This window comes from Macrobrachium rosenbergii, chromosome 2 (assembly GCF_040412425.1).
Source record: "Macrobrachium rosenbergii isolate ZJJX-2024 chromosome 2, ASM4041242v1, whole genome shotgun sequence".
In the NCBI taxonomy this organism is placed as follows: Eukaryota; Metazoa; Arthropoda; class Malacostraca; order Decapoda; family Palaemonidae; genus Macrobrachium; species Macrobrachium rosenbergii.
Window position 1 is genome coordinate 60,549,271 of NC_089742.1, and position 16,315 is coordinate 60,565,585.

General features: G+C 37.5%; 1 long non-coding RNA gene across 1 annotated transcript in view; it reads left to right on the forward strand.

Moving 5' to 3' along the window:
- The window catches only part of LOC136847625 (uncharacterized), a 626,800-nt gene that overhangs the window by 355,420 nt on the left and 255,065 nt on the right, over positions 1-16,315 (forward strand). The window lies entirely within an intron of this gene.

The window sequence follows — 16,315 nt, forward strand, 5'->3', positions numbered from 1 at the left end:
TCCAAACCAAAAGGATCATTAGCCCAGTTTCAAATACAATAAGTCAATCTCTCTCTCTCTCTCTCTCTCTCTCTCTCTCTCTCTCTCTCAAAATCCAAAACCAAAAAAAGGAATCATTAACCAAGAAGTTTCACACATAAATCACAAATCTCTCTCTCTCTCTCTCTCTCTCTCTCTCTCTCTCTCTCTCTCTCTCTCTCTCCACGGTGAAAGACGCGGCCGTATCAATAATGTACTAGGAGAATGCCTCTCGGTGAAGGGCGGAGTGCATTGTTGCATAATTCACAGATCCATTGTAGCTTTTGCAGTAAACTATTCAACCCCTATGCAAGAACCATAACGGCACTTCTCTTGCGAAACGACGACAATTGAGTTTCCATTGATTGCCTGGAAAAAAATTATTCCACTTTTTTTTTCTTTTTTTATTTGCTTCCTTGCCTTGGAATTCTGGTTAACTCGTCATTTGGAGAGCAAGACGTCCGCTGCACTGGAGAGAGAGAGAGAAATGAAGTCTATTTTAAGTTTGTGTTTTTTATTATTATTATTATTATTATTATTATTATTATTATTATTATTATTATTATTATTATTATTATTATTATTAAGTTATATTTTGTCGTTTATGCTCTTGGTTGATCAAACATATTCCATTACATGTTATGCTTTTTTAATCACTTCATATTAAGTTTGCTTTATAGTATTATGTTTTCTCTTGAACTGCACTAGAATTTGATTAAAGAGCTGCAGAAGCCTGGGAAAAATTTTTTTTAATATAATTTATCATGAGATGGAACTAGGTGATGCACGTGTTTGTATTATACATAGTAAGAATAGTAATCTATTCTCTTGTTAAAGATAGTTTTGCGAAACAATTTTTGTTCCTTTTTCAGTATTTTGGAGATATCTTCAGCATGATTAAATTGGTAATTATAGCTCGGGAGAAATTTCCCTAGATTTTGTTAATATAAGCTTGATGAATTTTTGTAGTTTCACAGATAATAATAATAATAATAATAAGAGTAAATTATATTACCTCTCTGCTCTGGCAGTAATAGGCCCATCTGTTAAAAATATGCTTTGTGGACAGGAACGCATAACAATTAAATATCACGATATTGCATTATCAAAACTGTAGATTCTCCGCCTCGTTAAAAAAAAACTGAGGCTATTTTCATTATCCCTCGCTGTTTATTAATAGGTGATCAATATACCCCCATGGTTTTATGGTTTTATGTCATTGCATTGTTTAAAACCTAGCGGATTGTTATTGCATTTATTTTTCCAGGTAAAGGAAAGCGCATGACTTAGGAGGAGGTCACCTCCAGTCTTACCTTCCGAACATCTCTGATAGTTAAGGTCACGACTGTAAGTAGTTACAAGCTTATTTCAAAGACTGCCTTCTTTATTTTTGCCTTATTACCAACAACGGAGCCAACTCCGCATCATTCATGTATAAGAAAGCCATCAGTAACTATTGGTAACAATTTCGTAACAGCCAGGTAGTAATTTGGGTTGGGATTGGTGATTAGGGTGTCACCTGTGAGGACCCCATCAATCACTTGAGTTTATTGGCAGGTATGACAGAAAACGGATTTTCAGAGACATTGAGCTTGAAGAAAATGATACGACGGGCACATTATACCTCGAAATTACCTGTAATTCCTCCTGTTCTTTCTTTCCCCAGCGGTAAATATTAATAACTGACAGAGGCATGTTTACCTGGCAATAACTGAGCCGTAATTGAGATGTAATGTTTTGGGGAATGAAAAGAAAAAGCTTATCGATTAAGAATGTTTATTTTTATGTGATGCGTTTTTGTACGTCTTCCGTTTATATGCAGTGTCAATGCATTATTGTCGAGTGGAAAATTGATCATATGTACAGTAAGTGTCGGAGTCATGAGCTAGTTAAGTTGAAAAAGAAAATGATTAAGTGAAACTTGTAGAACAGTTAGAAAATTTTACTGAAATTAATTGGCTCATTTCTCAGTCGGTCGTGAACTGAAGCAGTTTTCGGTTGTAGTTGTTCATTTTCTGATAATTACTTCAGTAATCTCTTTTTTTTTTGTTCGTGAGATTTTGCGTGCTGTTATTATAATCAGTAGTAGTAGCAGCAGTAGTAGTAGTAGTAGTAGTAGTAGTAGTAGTAGTAGTAATTATTGAATTTCTTTGCTGTGAATTGACTTGCCTGCATGCCAAAAATCGAGGAGGTTTAGTTAATTAAGTTACTCATGTATGTATAAGATTATAAACATGAAATGGAAATGTTTGGATATAAAATCCAAACATTTCCATTTCACGTTTATATCTCCGGAAAATAACTTTGAAAATACCTGAAAATTAACATTTTAACAAGAAGTTCTAACCATATCACGTCTCTTACTTCAGACTTTCATTAGTATTACTTGTTACTGGACGAATCTTCGAAATTGAAAATTTGTTTTTGGAAACTTTTTATGAGGCCATTTCAAAAATGGAAAATCCTGTTCCCGTCATTGATGAGAATCATTGTTTAGTTTCTCCCTGTAATCTGTATTCGCCCTCCGTATGAAATACACGAGTGGAGTATGAATACAAAGAGTGGGACTTTGGATATGTGAATGGCAGAGTCAAGGGAAGTCTATTCTCCTCCCCAGAGAGAATTCAAGAATATGGATTCTCATACTGGTTTAGGTCCCCCCCCCCTCCTCAACCGACCACAATCACCTTCCCCATCCTGAACCCCTTTCCATGGCGGGAGCGTATGGTATGAAGAATTTGCTGACTGAGCGTTGCTTGATGGCCTGGAAAACTGGGCGGTGAGTTCCATTCAACGGAATTGATCCTGGATGCTAAGATATATGCTGATGATATCTCACTCGTCCGTCCGTTTCTCTTGAAATTTTATATGTGTATATTGATTCGAGCCGTCGCGGTTAAATCTAGGATTATGCAAAGTGAGGGTTAGAAATTGTGAGCTTTTTTTTGGGGGTGGGGGCGCTGTTCATCATGCACATAGGTTTTCAGATATATGTGCTGGAAGGACGTTATGGCTTGCATTTTATTTACTTGGTGGCATGGATTATGATTTGGGCTTTATCTCTGTAAGCAGGTATAGTTCCGTGTTGGGCGAGCGGGTTCCGTTCTCAGCTAGCACTCTGCTGGCCGCGAGTTCGAATCTCCGACCGGTCAATTAAGAATAAGAGGAATTTATTTCTGGTGATAGAAATTCATTTCTCGCTATAATGTAGTTCGGATTCCACAATAAGCTGTAGGTCCTGTTGCTAGGTAACCAATTGGTTCTTAGCCACGTAAAATAAATCTAATCCTTCGGGCCAGCCCTAGGAGAGCTGTTAATCAGCTCAGTGGTCTGGTTAAACTAAGGTATGCTTTTTTTCCGTATGCAGCTACTGAACTGATTCTTCTTTCATCTGCACCAACGAAGTTTCAATTGAACTTGATTCGGCTTTCTTGCTGTATTGTTGATCCGGCATAAATTTATTTTAGATCTTGTATTCTTGATTCGTCATTAATTTCTTTTTGGAAAAGTTTTAACGGTTTGTATACCAAGTTTCTTTTTTGATACTTTAGTCACAAGCAATTTACAAAAATTATCTACATACGGCTAGAATATGTAGCAACTTCATTCCTGTCGATATCTCTACTGGGATGATTAAATTGAACGGGTAACGTAATGCCTTTATCTAGCCATGAAATGAATAGAGCGATAGACCCACGCCTCGAGAGAGGGATAGGTATGGAAATCATAGAAAACTTAGATTAGGAGAAAATGTGGGAGCTGATGGTACGATGGGTGTTACGAAGCTGCTTGAAGAGGGTGGTGCTGCTGTCCTGCAGCTCTCCAGACCAGTGACTGAAATAAGAAATAAAAACACTCGTATTTTTCAATCGTGAAACTTTTTTTCATTTTTTCCTTGGAATATACATTTTTCAAAAGATGAATACTTCAAGTTTTCCAGTTACTAATATTAGATGAAATCAAAAGTTGATAAATGTTTTCATGCATACCAGTTTCACTTATTTTAAAAGTCGCCACTAACAATATCAAGTTGCTTGATAGTTTAGTTTCTGTCTTTTGTGAGTATGTATTAGTTTATTGCATTATGCGTAAGCCAGATGTGATTCATTCCATCGTCCCTGTAGTTTGAGGGGGCCTCACGTTGGTGATACAGCAAATTGTTTCACTTTTAATACTTACGGACAGTTTGGGAACATTAGGAACTCTTTCCTTCGTGTTCCTTTTTAAATGTTAATTATCTATTTTATGCCTTATCTACGTATGGAATTCAGTTGTAAAACAATTTTTTTTCCACTTATAAAGTTCATATCTATTTTCATTTTGCGATTACTTTTCTTTATTGACGCAGTGACATTTGAATTTAAACTTCGCTTCCAAATTTTACGGCCAAAGGTTTGTTTTCGTTTACGTCTTTAAGTTTTGAGTGAATAGTTTTGTTGTAACTCGTTTCTTTCTTTTCAGTTATTGATAAACACAATTGTTTGCCCTAACTTGTTCATCTGTCATATATCGCATTACGATAACTTTACTATTTGTAGACCAAATGATTCCGTAATTTGTGTTAACGAGATGGATATGCAGAGACAACAGGTCAGTCACGTCTTAAAAGTCACTCTAAATTTACAGATAACAAAATGTGGAAATGAAGATTGGTGAGGAACGAGAGCGATAGTAAAAGCAAGGAAGTGTGGTGACAATGGAGCGAAATGTCTTTATTACGTGGGAAGAATTTTAGTTGCTTGCAAAAGAACGATACTTTGCGCACAGGATATATTCGACGTATTCTGTGGTAAAGTGATAGGAAAACTGACTTCCATGTGTGTAGGAGTCTCTCTCTCTCTCTCTCTCTCTCTCTCTCTCTCTCTCTCTCTCTCAGTGGCAGTGTATGTGTGTGCCTGCTTATGATGAAGGGAATCAGTTTAATCTGTTGCGTGTCTATAAACACATATATACGGAGAACAAGATGGAAGGCACACGTCTCTCGTCTTCAGTTCCTAAGTAGAGAACAGTCTCATATTATTACCAATTACAGCATTAGCATCCTCTCTGCTCTGTCCTCTCAACATTTCCATAGGATTCGATGGGAACAGTGTGTCCGTCATCATTACTGTCGTGTTCATCACCATCAAGAAGGATGACGATGATTTATACACACACACACTGCCTTCCAGTCTTTCCCCTCTCCGTCGGCCCCTCTCCGTAAAATCTGTGCGCGTCGCAACACATAATAGACACGTCATAAAACACGCCGGCGTCGATATTCCTTCTGCCACTGCGAATGGACCCGGACCATTTTCGTAGCAAGCGCGTCCGCCGTAAATGTCCCCGCCGCCCGGCGCTACAACTTCCGTGGGTCCCGTGGCGAAATTTATTTGAGTTTCCCGTCTAGAGGCTCTCTTAGTGGGCTTCATTGGCGGTACTTATCTTGTGCTAACCTTCTCCCCCACCCTCACCCCCAACCCCACCCCATTCCCGTCATTTATTCTCTCTCTCTCTCTCTCTCTCTCTCTCTCTCTGTCTTCCCATTTCCCGTAGTGTTATTATCTCCTTTTTATGCTTCACTCTGGTTGTTATTGGTTTGACTGGTGCTTTCGTTTGCGGTCAAGATCTTGTCTTTTTTTTTTAATCAGATTTTTGTCGTTGTTGTTGTTGTTGTTGTTGTTGTCGTTGTAATGACATGCAGAGATTAGTTTGGTCATGAATTGGATGACCTCATTGGTTGTGGGCTGGTTGGGACAGTTTATGGTAATACAATTACCGGAAGGTAATCTTAGGTTGTAGGGCTTTAAATTCCGTGGAAAAGGATAATCGTAAGGCTGCCTGAGATCTGAAGACAAAATATTAGACAGAAGAATCTATGTTTTAAAGGAATTCATAACGAAAAACGGATTCGGTTACCTAAAACAACGAGGAAACGAATCGATAAGTTCAAATAGAGTTTATAATAGAATTCGACATGTCCTTGCACGGCAGTCGTTTCAGCAGTCCGACATAAATTTCGGTTTATTGCTTCGTTTCATCTCGCCATTCACTTCCTGTTCCAACTGAGTCGTCACCACAGGGAGTCTGTAAACGTGGTCCTTGAAAGAGAGAAAATGTATCCCCCTGAACCCATTGGTTTTTGCAGAGAATGTCAGCTTTTTAACTTAAGTGCCATTTTATTCTGTAGTATCTCATTTATTTACCAAGAAAAGAAACCGAGCTGACAAATGAATCGAGATACCGATGTCAGATTCCCTTTACGATCCCACTGCGTTCCCACTCAACGGCGTATAGCAGATCGTGCACCCCCTGGTGATGGGTCACGTGACCAGGCAATGAACATGACTGGTCCGGATGTGACGTCACTAGGGGAGGAGGCTGCGCCGGGGCATAATACAGGCGCCAAACTTGACATCTCTCTTAAGTGCACCCGCCACTTAATTGATAGACTTCGTATAAATAACTCGTAATGATTGCCGTAAAGATAGCCTCTATTACCATCTGAATTCGGGGTCGTGATTTATTGCGATGTGCCACCGAAAAATGGCGGATTGTTTTCGTCAATTTCTTTGCTTTTGTTTGTTTTGTTTGGGAGTCTGTGCGTGAGAGATGCCGAGGTGGGGGGGGACAGAAGTTAAGAGCAAAAGCTTGTAGCGGGATAAGATGACTTTTTTCTCCCTTTTCTCTCTTTTCTCAGAGAGAGAGGAGAGAGAGAGAGAGAGAGAGAGAGAGTGTAGTCAAAGAGCGAAAGCAAGTGAAGTCAAAAAGAGAGAGACTAAGTGAAGTCAGAGAGAGAGAGAGAGGGGGGAGCCTAAGCGAAGTCAGAGAGAGAGAGAGTCAGAGAGAGAGAGAGAGAGGGGGGGCTAAGTGAAGTCAAAGAGAGAGAGGGGCGGGGGCTAATGAAGTCAAAAGAGAGAGAGAGAGAGCAATTGTAGTCAAAGAGGGAAAGCAAGTGAAGTCAGAGAGAGAGAGAGAGAGCAAGTGAAATCGAGAGAGAGACGGAGTGAAATCAGAGAGAGAGAGAGAGAGAGAGAGCGCAAGTGAAGTCAAAGTAACTAAAAGTTTTAGAATATTCTGATTTCTCTTTTTCATGTTTGATATATATTCACAGGATTTGATTCTTCCCTGGCTTTGACTTTTGCCCCATGACCTACATGATGTAATCAATTTTCGTGACGTTTCTCATGAAAAAATCATTGTCTGGACAGATTTGTACCGAATTGTGTTGTTCAAGGGGAGACTGAAGAGTTACTGTATTTATTTTTATGAATGCATTATAAGTAGGTTTGATTTGCGTATTGTAATGTTTGGTATCTGTATTTTTTTTTTTTTTTACTTTATCGCTAAACAAGTCGTTGGTCAGTAATCTCATTTCAGATGCCGATGCTAATCTTCCTACATGTAACCTTATTCGTTATTTTCTTAAATAACACGGTCTACTTAATTAAGAAATTTATTTCTGCGTATGTGTATATATATATATATATATATATATATATATATATATATATATATATATATATATATATATATATATATATATATATATATATATATATATATATATATATTATATATGTATTTATATGTATTTTGTGTGTATGTATATATATATATATATATATATATATATATATATATATATATATATATATATATATATATATATATATATATATATATATTTATTATATATATATATATACACACATATATGTATATATATATATACACATACATATTTCATACGCGTTTTCCCAATGGGAGATGGAGGGCATGGATCTAGGGGTTAGCCTGCCCGTTCTCAGAAAGTCTTTGATAGTTTCTTTTCATGATTACTTGTCGAAGTTCCGAAGAACTATTTTCGTATGACTTCGTATTCTGAAGGACAGTTAAAATGACACTTTCTGCATTAAGCAAAACTGTTTCATTTATCTTAATCTGTTGGCATATAGCATGTCCTTCGTGTTGGTAATTGCTGCTGTCGTTGTATACTGCTGAAAATATTCACAAACATCCCTTTCATTTTAGACATTTTTCTGAATTATTCTGATATTTGTATACGCTTGTCAAAGGTAGTCTGATATAGTGTGGTTTATTAGCTGATTTACCCAGTGTCGGATTTAAGAAGATATGCTGGATATGTAAAGAGTGACTGTCGTAATGTTGTTTGTCATAGTAAATGGCTGTGATCAGAATGACAAAGAGGATTCTGCTGGAAAAGGTCAGTATATAGGATGCGTGTACATTTGGGCCAGTGTCGGGATCGTCATTTCTTTCTTTAAATAAATTCTTAAGAAATAAATTCTTGTGTAGGTGTGTGATCTAAATACGACTTGTGTGAGTTGGTCGTTGGAACCCGTGTTGAAAATTCACCCACGACGTTCCTTACATTTATATTAGAAATAATACGTTAGCCCTGGAACGAGTAATTCCAGATTGAAAAAAAAACAGTATCTGCGACATTCATTGTTCTAATTATGTGTCAGTTTTCCAGAAAACTTACAGACCTGTTTTTCAGAATATTGCAATTTTCTTTGATAATACACGTATCTACCTTCATATGCTGATGTTTGTCTTCTGAAAAAGATCGATTTTACTGCAAACCACTTCTGATAATCATATAACTATTGAAGTAGGACATTTTATGTTTTCATGGTCATTTATTGACATTTCTACATCATTTTTTTTCCACGACGCATCCCAGCAATATGCAAAGCATTTTTCCTGTGCCAGCAAGAGTCACTACGTGTTCCTTCATTATCAGACTCATCTAGTGCATTGACCATTAAAAAGTCTTAAATCCTTGGCTAAATTATATAAAGAGTACTTTATTAAGTGTAAATCATGTTATGTGTGAGTTAGTCTGGCTTCAAGACGCAATAGATTCTGCCCTGTCTTGGTGTCATAATGGATGTCAAAACACCACCGCTTCGTGAAAGGCTGCTTTCAAGAACCTGCCTCAAGTGTTGCACGGGTCAGCCACAAGCATTGCATGTTCATCCCCTCCCTTCGCAGCAACATCTGGGACCCTACGCAATCATCGCCGGTCCGGCTTAGCATTCGTAAACAAACCTCTGCGGATGTAACCTATTTGTAACAGCACCAGATCCATAAAGATGACCGTAGTAATTGCATCCTCCCGAGCTGATTACGACTCGATCTCTATTCTGCACCTGTGAGATATTCTGTTATGTTGCTCCGTGCGACACCACTGGCATGATCGCTATTCTCCGGGCAAGTGTATGTGCATTCATTGGTACGGCCATACATTTTCATGGTGGATGGTGGTGTGCCTCGTTGGGATGCTGTGGAGGGCACCTGCCTCAATCATTATTTACCACCGGGAGTATTATGGAGTATCAGGTATCAGTATTAATTATTAATGTTATCTTATCTAGCAGAATTATCACTAATGACGTCTCATACCATTAGCAGTGTCATTACTCTTATAATTTTTCCATCATTTTCGCGGATATTCTTGGCACAGTGTGTAATAAATATTTAGCCATCACCCCACATTGATTCCATCAACCTTTATTGTTATTATCATTATTATTATGATGATTATTATTGACGATTAGTCTTTCTGCTTTGAAACTTGAATAGCTGACGTAAAATACAATTGATGAGAAAACATTTCTCCATTATTATATCATCTTCATTCGAAACTTAATGAAAGAAATCCCTTCATATTTTACGAATTTTGATATTTGTCTTGATTTTATTTTTCAGTGCTAACTCTCTCTCTCTCTCTCTCTTCCATAATGCTCTTCCATAATGCTCCCTGCCCCGGCCAAAACACCCCGTCCGTTTTGTGTAGTGGAGCGTGATCGGCCACAATTTGTCACCGGCCGTCCAAAAGCTCTGATCGTCATTTGTCAAGCGACCCCATCCTCTACCCTACGTCCTATTCTTCTCTCCCCTATATGTTCGCATCTCTCTCTCTCTCTCTCTCTCTCTCTCTCTCTCTCTCTCTCTCTTCTTTCAAAGGCTCATTTTTTATGTATTTGAACATGGGATTTACAGTATCTTAGTGTTCTTGGGCGCGTTATTTTAACCTTTCTTTTTGGTGAAACTGAATATTTGACGGTTGCCATCTTTTCCTTGTCAGACAAGAAGTTCAGACTGTAACTTACCGAGCATCTTAGAAAATTTCTTACATTCTTACATAGCTTCGAAACAAGTAACCAGGACTTGAATGACCAAATATAATGATGGTTTTTTTTTTTCCTAAATTGGTCGTCACCGTGAGTCCGGTATTAGTTTTATATATGTTGTTTTTATAGTAATTCACGTCCTTAGTTAGCATTAATTGCTACAAGTAGTTGGAAAAAATATAACGACATTACGAACCAGTGTATGTTTTGTTGAATGTCAAAATGGTTATTTTTAGGACCCGAATACTTATTCATTTGAAAGTTGAAACTTTTGTAAGAGATTAGGTTTTGAATGACATGGAATATGTTTTTTTTTCCACACATCTTAAGAACTATTTTAAAGCCAAATGTCATCTTAATGTTAGGCTTTGAGCCCTGTGTTCTCATTACGCTCTGTGCCTTACCCTTCTGTCCCATATTTCTCTTATGTCATCAATCACTCATCTTACTCTTGAACCCCATTGCTTTCTGTTAGCCCATTTAGCTCATATTCATGTTTCATGAGCCCATATGTGATAGCTCATTTTTTTTTTTTTTTTTCGTCTTTGTCATTTGTGCTGTAGTTTTGTCATCAGTTCGCGCATTTATTGTGGATTTAGTATAGGTTTTGTTTGGGTACCCAGTCATGTTGGTGTTCGGTTTTTATGCTACGTATATATCTTGTATGATATCCAGAATTCTGACATATCTCATGCCTTCAGTATATACTGTATACTTTTTTTTTTTACTTATCCATTCATTTTACTTTTGATGTCTATATTGTATACAGGTGTATTCGTAAGAGCTGCTTCTTACAAGGCCTTTTTGTCGTACAGGTTACGCGATTCCTGTCTGATCTATGTATTGTTTTATATTCTATACCCATGCCATACGTGTCCGTATACCTATTGTTTATTTTTCATGAATATTTTTCAATCACTATGTCTACTTTTTATGCCAAACAGTTCCTGCTCGCTCCCTAACTGCTGTGGTTAGCATTCTTTAGCGATACATACCCATCCGTCTCGTACATAACCCATCATTTCTCTGAGTAATGATACCCTGGGTGCATATGTATCATGTGCTTTGTATGTCCCTTTACTGTGACCCATTTCTGATTTCCTGTCATATCTCGACCACCGACATCGCCAGACTGCATTAGGTTACTTTTCGGCCACAGGTGAAACGTTGGCAAGGGCCAGCCTACCAAAGAAGGAGTCACATAAAAGGCGACGTCCCTGGCCTTACACAACTGGCACCCTAAATGTGAAGGTTGCGTCACGGTGTTGCAGCCCTGTGGAGTGTGCAATAGATGAATGTAATTATGCCTCCTCACCGTTTTACTTATTCTTTCTTGATTGGGCAGAAATTGGGACATTGTCTTGCGTTGATTCTCGCGTTGGGGGTTGTTAAATTTCATGTTAAACATAACGTCAGCGTTGTCATAAACTGTTTTAGTGTGGCTGTGTTTGCTACGTATCCAGCATCTTTAGCTACTTCTGATAAGCTGATTATATACAGTATATGTCAGCCAAGAATATTTCAGTCAAGGTAGGCAGATTTTTAGCAAGGCAACATGAGTTTTTAACTTGATGTGATAGTCTGATTTTTTGTAAGGTTTGTTCCATTTTCTTTTACCTGTACTCTATTTTCATAAGAAGTTTAACATCCGCAGTTGGAATAGTTGGCGTTTTAGTGAATCCTTGTGCTCAGCATATATAAAATATTAACAATTGAGATGAATAATTCAAAAGTATTTCATAGATTTGAAGTATTTCATAACATTAGGTTACGATTTTTTGACGAGTCAAACCAAGCATAAAGAAAAAAAAGGTCAAAAAAAGGAACTGGAACGTTATAGGAGACGGGGAAAACAGGAGCAGGAAGTGTGTTCCAAAGTTTGGCAGCAGAGGAGAGAAAAGTAATCATGCTGTGGTCTAATAGTAAGATGCTTCCCTTAATTGCAAGGAGGCTTTAGTTCGAATGTTGGAAACTTTCAGAGTGGTGTGAGCCGGTTCCGGTACACACAAAATACGCACACGTAGATATGTATATTATATATATATATATATATGTGTGTGTATTTATAGATGTATTGTATGTACACACACATATATGTGTGTGTGTGTGAGAGAGAGAGAGAGAGAGAGAGAGAGAGAGAGAGAGAGAGAGAGAGAGAGAGAGAGAGAAAGAATGTATGTATGAGGTGAATTAATGATACTCGTATAAAAAAATGTTATAGGCTAACTTTTTTTTCCCACTTCATGTGGTTAATACATTACGCTGAGTAATGCAAACCATTGCTCTTTAGCCGGATTCATGCCCATCACAACGTTTAGAAATGGGTTCTTTGATTGATCTGGTACCCAGAGGGGATACACGGAGCCATGCAACTTCACATCTTTTGTAAATATGCTGAAGTATAACTGTTACTGTACGGTTGAATAGCTCTACGCTAAAGAATTAAAAGAGAAAGATGGATATGGGATGTGCTTTGGATTAGTGCCTTACTCTGCAGATTATTGAAAAGCTATTTAATTTTGCACCTGGTGTCATCATTATGGAAGCTTTTACGCTGTAAAAGTCCATTTTCCACATTGGATGAATGGTTCATAGATAGTAAGACATTTATATTTTTTCTTCCTCAGACTAGATTGAGTAATTCACCGTTTACTTTATAAATAAAATTTCTGAAACATTTTGCTTCAATTTGATTTTCGGTTTGAATAGTATTGCAGGTAACCTCATCAATAACACTGTAATAAATAGTAGTTTAATTAGGAGGTGGATAGACACCTAAAAGAAAATCTTATAGTGTAAGCTACAGACATACAATTTCTTATAAATATTATACACAATTTCCCATAAATATAAATACGAACTTCAATTTCCAAGACTAGCTCGTAGCTGCCTGTGTTTTAACAGAAAGCCTCCTTTGTTTGAACTAGTGGAAAGATTTCTGGGCTTTTGGCTTTTATTATATTGCTACGAGAGGTCTGACGCACTTTTAACAATTCAATTTGAACTATAGATTTAACGTTAATTATGAATGATTTACTCTCCGTATTGGGACAACGTGCTCTCAGGACACTAGTGTCAAGACAGTTACTTATTTTTATTAAGTTCAGAATTGAATATTTCATCTGGGCGATGATTAAAAATGTAAGACATTGTTTACCTAAAGATGTTAAATTATTAATACAAAACCAAATATACAAATTCCCCCTCCCTACCCGCTCTCTCTCTCTCTCTCTCTGTGTCATTAAATAGCAACCGTATGTGAGCCAAAAGCGAGCAACCTAAAAGTCTCCTCCCTTTCCCGGTTTTTCGCGTTTTTTTCTCCTAAGCGACGGGGAATGTATTGAGGTGGGAGGCCGAACACCAGCCACAATGCAGCAGCGTAATTGAGTGGTGTTGAGAAGCATAAAGAACATCTCATCACCTAGAGTAGTTTCAGAGAGAGAGAGAGAGAGAGAGAGAGAGAGAGAGAGAGAGAGACTGACTGTGATATGTGAATAGAGACAGTGCGTGTGTATGTGTGTAGTGCATATAATCCTGTCTGTGTGCGCATGTATAGACACGGGACGTGTCCCAACCCAAAACTCTCCTCCCGGCTCATCCCTTTCTCCCCATTCCCTGACTCCCCCCACCCTACATTGACGCCTTCATATGCTAATGGTGGCAGACAAAGGAACAAATCGCTCTAACACACACATTATATATATATATATATATATATATATATATATATATATATATATATATATATATATATATATATATATATATATATATATATATATATATATATATATATATATATATATAAACGTATATGTATATAAACATATATGATTATATATGTATATACATGTATATTGATTGATTTCATCAAATTTCCCTTGGATTTCTCTCTACCATCCTACATCTATAGTTTATAAAGTTAGGTTAAATGCATGTTTAATTTCCATTATTTTTATCTTTCCATGCTGCAGTGGTAATTTCACCAATGTGCCAATTTTGTTTTACAATCAACTTATTACGTCTGATGCGAACTGAGAGATGATTTTTTTTTTTTATTTAAATCAATGGCACCGGCGGTCCTCGAATACCATCACCCTGAACCCATTCCATATCCCAGCCTTCGTTTAAGTCCATTGTATGATCCAGTAATTCATTAGGTTATTATATAAGCATGCCTACCTGCCTGCTTGTGTACGTACACTTCCACGGATACACACAGGCAGACACACAGAAGGTAAAAGTAATTTGTAAAGAGTGTTTCAAGGTTTATATGTAAGAGTAAAACGTGTGAGAATGTGCAAACGGGAGAGTGACTCGTTTGGTGTACATGTGGTCCTGAAGCAGTTGTGTTTGTATTTATGTATTTTTAATCATTCTGTAAAGGGAGTGATGCGAGGATGCTGGAAAAGAACAGAACACTTGGGTTCAGGGTTATGGGGCACGAAGATGTTCAGAAAGAAGTATAGAATAGTTGATGTTGGCTGATGTTGTAATGTCTATAAGATCACCTATTTACTCATCCCATTTGCCTTAACGTCTCATTGTCTTTTAGTTAAAAAAAAAAAAGGCTTACTTAAATCAACGGCTGTTGTTTCATTTCTTCGTCAAAATTTTTATTTTTTTCCTTGTATATTTTTCCTGAGCCCAAAAACTGCCGTGTCCGAAGAGGCGGCAGCCATATCATTTCCTTCGTTGTTAGGACCCAGTTCTTTTCTACCCTCATTGTTGATTTTTGTCAGGATGCTACGCAGGGAACCGTGTTGCCCGTGTCATTGATCTTATTAAATAAACAAGTAAAACGTGCGGCGCAATCGAGCTTTCTGTACAGCGTATAATGCTGTATGAAACTCTCAGCAGCGGCCCATGAAACTTTCAGCCACGGCCCGGTGTTGGGGTGTGTTATTGGCACATATAGTGGTGCCAGACGCACGATCATGGCTAACTTTAACCTTTAAAAAAAAACTCCTGAGGCTAGAGGGCTGCAATTTGGTATGTTTGATGATTGGAGGATAGATGATCAACTTACCAATTTGCAGCCCTGTAGCCTCAGTAGTTTTTAACTATCTTTGGGCTGACACAAAAAGGGCGGACGGACAGATAAAATTAGCCATCTCAGTAGTTTCCTTTACGGAAAACTAAAAGGGTATATAAAAATACACTGTTTTATGTACTTACGTATGCGGGTGTGAGAGCATTACATATTGTAATGTACCCATTTCATACGTTTGCCATTCGATTACCTAACAAGTGCTCCTAGAGCGTGACTGTTGTTTAATTGCTGTGACTATGGTCGTGATCTGGAATCTGTAATGATCTCGGTAGAAAGTAGGAGACCGCATGCGTCTAAATGGCTAGGTGTTTGCAAATAAATTTGGTATATTTCTTCTTTTTCATTGGTCTTGAGGCAATTCCTGTAGCTTCATGGTTGTTTTATTCGATTATACACACACACGCAGATATATTATATATATATATATATATATATATATATATATATATATATATATATATATATATATATATATATATATGTGTGTGTGTGTGTGTGTGTGTGTGTGTGTGTGTGTGTATAAATAATGACAGTTTTTTCTTTGAGAATGATGAGTCTTGACTACATGCTTCTGGCTTGGAAACTAGGAGATTCGGATTATTTTATATACATGCGCACGCACAGAGACGCACACATGTATATATACACATATATGTATATATAGATATGTATGTATGTGCATATGTTATGTATGTTTGCATATATTTAAACCGTCGTCCACTGAAGCAGGAGGTCGAAGCTTAGTCCACTCATATGCATAGAGCATAAAAAGAGGGATACCAGAAGTGCACTGCATATGCATAGTATTAGAGCGGCCACGACTGCCCCCGCAACATATGCAGTTGCGTATCTGGTTCTTCTCTTAATCCCTCCGTTGCAAGATGGAATAAGTGTCGATTTGCTGCTTCAGTGGTCGACGGTTCAAAGCTTCAAGGAAGGAGGTTATCGTTAGCATCTATTTTCAGACGATACTCGCTGCTTATGTATGTGTGTGTGTACATCTGTGTGTGTTTACTCTATATATGGAAGTGAAGTGCTAACGTCGTAAGCTTATGAAAGCGATAATGTTGGAACGGTTTGCGTAAGGACTGAAACTGAGAGA